General features: G+C 38.9%; 1 non-coding gene across 1 annotated transcript; it reads right to left on the bottom strand.

Moving 5' to 3' along the window:
* Window positions 1–7413: 7413 nt before the first annotated feature.
* Window positions 7414–7520, bottom strand: LOC111760591 (U6 spliceosomal RNA). Its single transcript, XR_002794238.1, has one exon. It is a non-coding gene; the product is annotated as a U6 spliceosomal RNA (small nuclear RNA).
* Between the last annotated feature and the right edge of the window lie 211 nt (window positions 7521–7731).

Below are 7731 nucleotides of genomic sequence, written 5' to 3'. Positions count from 1 at the left end.
CTCTCTCTCTCCCCTCTCCCCCCTCCTTCTGGGGCTCCCATATATTGGTAAGCTTGGTGGTGTCCCACAGGTTCCTCAGATTCTGTTCATGTTTCTTCCTTCTTTCTTCTTTCTCCTCCTCAGACTGAACAATTTCAATTGTCTTATCTTCAAGTTATCTGATTCTTTCTTCTGTCAGTTCCTACCTGCTGTTGTAAATTTTTAGGGAATTTTAAATTTCTATTACTGTGGTCTTCAGCTCTGTTTGGTTCCTTTTAATAATGTCCATCTTTCTATTGATATCTCTGTGTTCATTCATTGCTTTCCTGATTTCCTTTAGTTCATTGTTCATGTTTTCCTTTAGCTCTTTGGGCATATTTAGGAACTATTTTTAAAAGTCTTTGTCGGGTATATCCCAGTCCTGGTCCTCCTCAATGATTGTTTCCAATGCTGCAATATTGTCCTTTCCATCACTTTCTGTTTCTTTGTGTGTTTCGTAATCTTTTGTTGAAACCTGGAACTATTTCAATATATTAATGTGTTATTGATGGAATTTAGCTCTGAGGTATCTCTTCCTCAAGCTTATATCTAGCTAGTATCTCCACATTGGTTTTTGTGGTGCCTAATTCTGTTGTTTTCTCCCAACCTCTCTAGATCCTTCTTCTCAGTCTTTTCTGAGAGGAGGCTCTCCCTCATATACTGACTGCATATTGTATTTCCTGTTTTTCTCAGACTCTTTTCTTTCTCACCCTATACTCTCTCTGTGGGTAATTTCACCTGAATCTGTAGCTTTAATTATATCACATGGCTACAAATATAAAATTTATACCTCCAATCCAGATTTTTCTTCTGTGCTCCAGAACAACTATACAATTGCCTACTCGAACTTTTCACTTGTACAAATGAAGAGAATGCCAAATATACCTGCTGAAAGCAGACCTCACAGATTTCCTGCATCTATCCCTACCCTACCTGCCCCTCTCTCAGTCTTTACATCATTGAACAGTTATCCTGTTTCCTTTTCCAGTTACCAAATATCATCCTTGATACCTTCCTCTTTCTCACACCCTATATTTCCAAGTCTTCTGTACTATTATTTTTTAATTAGCTCCCCAAATCTGTTTTTCCCTTTACCTTTATCTGGTCCTCACGACCTTCATGTCTGGCATGGGCAGCTACAATTTTCACTTTCTAGCTTCCTCCCAGTTTCCCACAAAGAGTGATCTCACTGTTAGAATAATTAAAATATTTAACGTGGGCACATCTTGCTTTGTCTGCTTCCTCTTATGCCACAATCACCCTCGCTCTGTGCTCCAGTCCCACTGGTCTGCTTTCAGTTCTTCAAAATATCATTCTCATTCTCATCACTTGTGTTTTGCATATAATTTTCCTTCTGCATGGACAATGTTTTCTCCCATTTAAAATATCTTCTTTCAGATAGATTACTTTACATATAAGTTCCCCAGGGAGGCACTCCCAACCCTCCCATTCAGGTCATGTTCCTCCATGATATACCCACATAGCAACTCATTCCTTTCCTTCAAAGCTCTTGACTTGGATTGTCATTATATTTTCCTGTGATTATTTACCTAAAAATCTGTCTCTTTCATTTGATGATACTGGATAAATGTTCACTGAGATAATGGGACAGGATCCACTTTTACATAGAGTTTTTCACTTAGTAGGTCTTTGATAAGCATTAAAAAATAAAAGCAGTACATCATCAGCATAAAATAACAATAATTGGCATAAGGCTCTGATGTCATTGGGCAAGCTAGCATCTCTTTCTTTTTCTATTCAGTCCCAAAGCTCACTTTTATATTCACTGTTTCACTGAAAGCAGGGAAGTACTGTCTTTCCCTGGTGCTGTGAATTCCAGCATGATTTAGACTTCAGGGAGAGCCATGGTGGTAGAGGTGGTCCTTTTCCTCTGGCTCCTTGTCTTGGGTTGTGATACCAAATGCCTTTTATCTGTTGTTCTTAAACTTTAGTGGGCATCACAGTCCCTAGGATGGCTTATTAAAACACAGATTGCTGGGCCCCATACCCAGAGTTTCTGATTCAGTAGTTCTGGGGTGGGACCTGATAATTGCATTTCTAACAAGTTCCCAGGTGATGATGATGATGCTGGTTTGGGACCACACTTAGGATAGTTGCCTTAAGGAATTCCATCATGGAACTCTGTCCAGAGTAACTATCCTCCACAAGGAGTGGCTCCCACACCAGCAGCTGCTTGTCTTAATGCCCTTGGCTATAAAAGTCATGTGTTTAAAGAAGGACAGAGCATGATTCCTTGATGATTCCACAATTGGAGTGTTCATGCTGATATTCATTATTTTACCAGTACTGACACCCCTATCAGATATTCTGCATAAGTAAACATGTTATCTGTTTTCACTGCATTTCCAGGTGTTTCAAGAAATGCAATTCACTAATTAGAGTGTGTTAAGGAAAGGGAAAAAATGTCATATTCTGTTTGAGTGGAAAAGCAGATGAGTAGTGTGACAGCATCTTTTGGCAAGGTCTGGCCACCCAATGTGGCATAAGTTAAACAGATGCAACCCACTTGGGGCATGGATTGGAAGGGGGGGAGACATGAGGCATGGGGAAAAAGCTGAGAGGTGAGCCCTTTGGGGGTGAAATGGAATTTTTGTTTAGTAATATCTTGGCTTGGATGTTAAAATACTTGAAAGAACTCAGTGTATAGGGATGGCAGTGTAATATTGCGCACAAGGAGTAGACTGGAGAATCAAGACCCATAGTTCTGCTTTGCCAACTTAGGCAAGTTATTCAACCTCAATGGGCTTTAAATCCTTCACCTATAAAAATGAAGTTATTCTAGATCAGGGATCAGCAATTTTTCTTTTCTGTAAAGGGCCAGGTAGTAAATAATTTAAACTTTGAGGGCCACACTGTCTCTGCTACAACTACTCAACTCTACTGTGATGGTACAAAAACAGACATAGACACATAGAAGTGAATGGGCATGGCTTTGTTCCAATAAAATTTTATTTACAAAAATAGGTGGTGGACAGAACTGGGTACAGGGGCCATTGATGATTAATCTTTGAAATTTTTTGATCACATACTCCTATAAGTAACAATAACAAAATTACCATGGGTGCTTGAATAGATGTATATTCAATTCTAAATAATATGCATCAGTAAAGTTGTAATATATTATGTACATTATAAAACATACTCCTTAAAAGGGATATGAAAAAATAAAAATTGATGATTAAAATTTTTCCTATATTCAATGGCTCTTCCTGCATATCCCCTTGAGACTTTGAAGGCCACACAATTTGATAGTTTTTAAGGTTCTTTAGTACTTTAATTTTCTATTGTTTTATGTGTGGTAAACTACCCAAGCTAGACATCCTCCAGTTGATTCTTGACTGAATCAATGAAGAGTTATTCTGATGACCTATATTAGAGAGGAAAAGAAGAGATACAGGAAATAAAAAATGAAAGAAGACTTAAATAGCTTTGAAACACAGCAAAATCCTGACCCTCAGAGGCTCAGAGCCCCTCTCTGCTGGTAAATTGCCACAATTGGTCAGTGGGCTGGGCAGCCTGGAAAGGTCAGTTTGAGAGGCTGTGGATAACAGAATATTTACATTCAAAGAAAATGAGTCATGACTTTTTAGTTCTGGAAGGAGCCTTAGAAATCTGGTAGTTCACCCCCTTCGTGTTTCAGATGAGAACTTTGTATCCAGAAAAATTAAGTAATTGTTAGTTAGAGGCAAGGTGGAACTGGAACTCAGGACTTTAAACATTTTCCTGTAAATTCTCTCCAGGACAATGTTCTTCTTTGTATTTCTTCAATGCCTTTCATTTGAGAACAATCCCCTTTTCAAATCATCATGAGCTACATGGTGAGAATAGTTCCTGTCCATCTCTAGATGAACATTTAGATTAAATAATTGTGTATCCAAAATCAAATGGGCACTCCTGGAGCTGGAGAAGGAATACATATTTTGCAGCTTTTCTTGCTCCCTCTCCATTTGGACTTGAACCTGAAGCATGTTGGCACCTGGGACCTGGAGAAAACATAGCTCTAAATTAGTAGAATGGTCTTAGAACACTTCCATATCCACATCCCCTTGTGATTAGTCATCAACCTGCAGTGAATGTGGTGGTGTTTGCAAAAGGAAAGGAATGGATGCAAAATTCAGTATTTTCATTATGACTTGTGCAAATGCTTTCCTGATTTCTCTTCTTTGATGGAAAAAGAAATAGGGAGAAATTGCATTTGGGGAAAGCTCATTAACAGTTTTCCAGAGTTCTCCTATCCAACTACCATCATTTCATGAGATTTTAGAAAGAGAACATTCTGTGGTGAAGGGGTTTGTCTTCAGAGTAACCTGGGCTCACAAGTGGACCAAAAGTTGATCTAGTGCCTGGTTCCTGTCCCTGAGGGATGAAAGAAGAGTTTAAGTAGGACAATTAAGATGAGACTCTCCGGACATCTAAGGATGCTGCAGGGAGTTTGCTTGTCTTGAGTAGGGTTGGGATTGTGGGAGGGGAGCAGTGATGCTTGGATAGAACATGGGTCCACCTTGGGCTTGACAAATGGGACATGATAGGGGAGCAGCTGCAGGATGGCTGTGCCATGCATGGTGAGAAAGTGGTCTGTTCTGCTGACTCAATGAGTAAGTTCAGCTTGTGCAGATACATCTGGTGTCCTGATTCTGCTGGCATTTCTACACAACCCATTTGCCAGGCCCTTCCTTTTTGGATGTCCTTCTGGGCATTCCCCTTTCAGAGAGGCTTTATGTTGGAAGTCCCCAAGGATCTGTTCCCTTCCCCTAAGTTAATATTTCCGTGGTAAGGAACATAAAAAAAAAAATGTGTGGGAGGATACTGGAAGGGTTTCTCTTTTTTCCTTTTTCTTCCCTTGAGAATAATGATAAACATTCCCTCTCTACAAGATCAGCTGGCAAAGAAATGCTTCTCTGTGTTGTCTGGTCCAAATGTCTGTCTTGTTGGTTCTTTCTTTATATATCTAATTTCAGGTGTCACTATCTAAACACAGTCAATTGTAGATCTGGAAGACAATTTTTAAAACTGTCCTGCTCTCCTTCACTCTTACATCTTCTACATACTTATTTCACTCATTATTTCTTTTATACATCCTGGTTGCTAGTTTTGCTTTGAGTGAAATTTAGAGAGTATTTTTCCTCTCTGGCTTCCATTTTCAATCATTCGATGAGAGTATGTGTCAGAGTTATTCAGTTTTTCAGCCTTGTCAAAGAAATAGTGATTTTGGATGGGCATGAAGGGAGAAAAATAGATATAATCAAAAGATTTTTTATGATGTGAGAATCTGATTCCATACAGTCTGTCTTTACTTTCCTTTGGAAAGGCTAAAACTTTGTTGCAATTCAGAGTATTCATGCCTTGGTCTTTTTTCTTTAATGTCTAGGCTAAAATTTCTGCTTGCTCTTGTATTTGAGTACGGATCCCTGCCTTAGGAAAATCACAGCTGACATAATTGTCTCAAATGGCCATGAGATCTGATTCTTTCCAGTTTTCCAAACACGAAAGTTAGAGGGAAAAGTCACTAAAATGTATTCAGGAGAGCCCAGTGCCCTTTTAAGTGAGTGGGCCTTGATAAATTCAGGGGGGACAAAAGGTCTGTACTTTGATGTTAAGTGTCAGAGGTAAACATTCTCCTGTAATCAAACTAAAGATATTTTTTGGGCTGGGGGGAGGGGGATATATTCTAGGAAGTATTAAACACAGAGCCAACAGCATTTTCCAGGACAGAAAGTAAATGAGGGTTTTGTGTTGGTTTTTGAATACAGAACTGATAAAAACCCCAGACAGAAAAACAAAAATCTCCCAGATGTAGCTTGTAGTGAAAGATCCCATATAATCTATCTCTGTCCAAAAAGGAGAGGAAAGGAAGAGAAAACCAAAATCCCGGGGAGAGTAAACACCATGTTCCATGCTTTTCAAACCCTTCATTGCACGTCTGAGTTGACTGATGGAGTTTAGCCCACAAATCTGAGTGGTATCGTTCCCACTCTCAGCTGATGGCCTAAGACAAGGGGTAATTGGGTGATATGTCAGCTTCTGAATGGAAGCCTTCCTGTGCACCAAGAGTTGCCCAAAAGCTAATCACAGGTGACATATGGGAGCCACATTCCTTCTAAATGTGTCTGTCTTTATAAGAGAATGTTTGTGCCTTTGGTTGGTTAAGATTACTTCCTCTTACCCCCTCCCAGGCTTACCCCCCTCCATGGCTTAAAGAAATGCTTAGTCACTTCAAGTCTTCAACCAGACTGAAGGGAATGTGTTATCCTTCTGTGTAAGATGAACTTTTGTCGTATTTATTCAAGAACCTCAGGTGTAATGATGTCAAATTACAACAGAGATGTAACTTGGGCACATAAAAATTTTTGCATTTAACAGAATGAGGATTGACGAGATGATTAAATGATGAATGTGACATTTGCCCTTTTTCTCTGAGGGTTATCACTGATCTGATGTGATGCCCTTCTTTATTTTCTTTTTCTTTTTCTTTGAGTATTTGTAGGTTTACAGAAAAATATGCAGGTAATAGAGTTTTCATCTACCTCTCACCCCCACAATTTTCCCTGTTATGAACACTGTGCATTAATGTGGTGCCTTTGTTACAATTGAGGAAACAATATTATAATTATACTATTTTTTTTTTGAGATACAAAACTGAGTTTATTAAAATAAAATTTTTTGTTACACATAAAATTTAGAAATACTGTTAAGATTATATACTTAAAAGCATAAAATCTCATCTTCCTGGTAAGAAGATAAAACCAAGTATAGGGAAACGGACTTTGGCCCAGTGGTTAGGGCGTCCGTCTACCATATGGGAGGTCCGCGGTTCAAACCCCGGGCCTCCTTGACCCGTGTGGAGCTGGCCATGCGCAGGGCTGATGCGCGCAAGGAGTGCAGTGCCACGCAAGGGTGTCCCCCGCGTGGGGGAGCCCCACGCGCAAGGAGTGCGCCCGTGAGGAAAGCCGCCCAGCGTGAAAAGAAAGAGCAGCCTGCCCAGGAATGGCGCCGCCCACACTTCCCATGCCGCTGACGACAACAGAAGCGGACAAAGAAACAAGAAACAAGACGCAGCAAATAGACACCAAGAACAGACAACCAGGGGAGGGGGGGGGGGAAATAAATAAATAATTAAATCTTTAAAAAAAAAAACAACAAAAAAACCAAGTATAAAGAATAATCTACTTTACATACTTGATATGATGTAGTCATATATATGCTAAATAAAATTCATCAAAAATTGTCTAAACTAGCAAGTTATAAAACAGTAAGCCTAAAATGGTGTTAACAGGCATTTACTTCAGTTTTTAGCTATAAATCTTAAATATAGATTGGGAACTATTTTAATAAAATTAATCTTAATGAAGTCCTTTAAAGTCAGCATGAACTCTGAAAAATATGGAATGCTTCACGAATTTGCGTGTCATCCTTGCGCAGGGCCCATGCTAATCTTCTCTGTATCATTCCAATTTTAGTATATGTGCTGCCGAAGTGAGCACATAATTATACTATTAATCGTAGTCTAATTATACATTATACATTAGGGTTCACTGTTTATGTTGTACAAACCTATGTATTTTTTTAAAAAATTTTATTCTAGTAACATATATAACCTAAAATTTCCCCTTTAACCACATTCAAATATATATTCAGTGGTATTAATTACATTTACAATGTTGTGCTGCCATCATTACCATTTGTTATCAAAGC

Source organism: Dasypus novemcinctus, chromosome 11 (assembly GCF_030445035.2).
Source record: "Dasypus novemcinctus isolate mDasNov1 chromosome 11, mDasNov1.1.hap2, whole genome shotgun sequence".
In the NCBI taxonomy this organism is placed as follows: Eukaryota; Metazoa; Chordata; class Mammalia; order Cingulata; family Dasypodidae; genus Dasypus; species Dasypus novemcinctus.
Note: the sequence above shows the minus strand (reverse complement) of the source record. Positions and strands in the feature narration are given on the sequence as shown.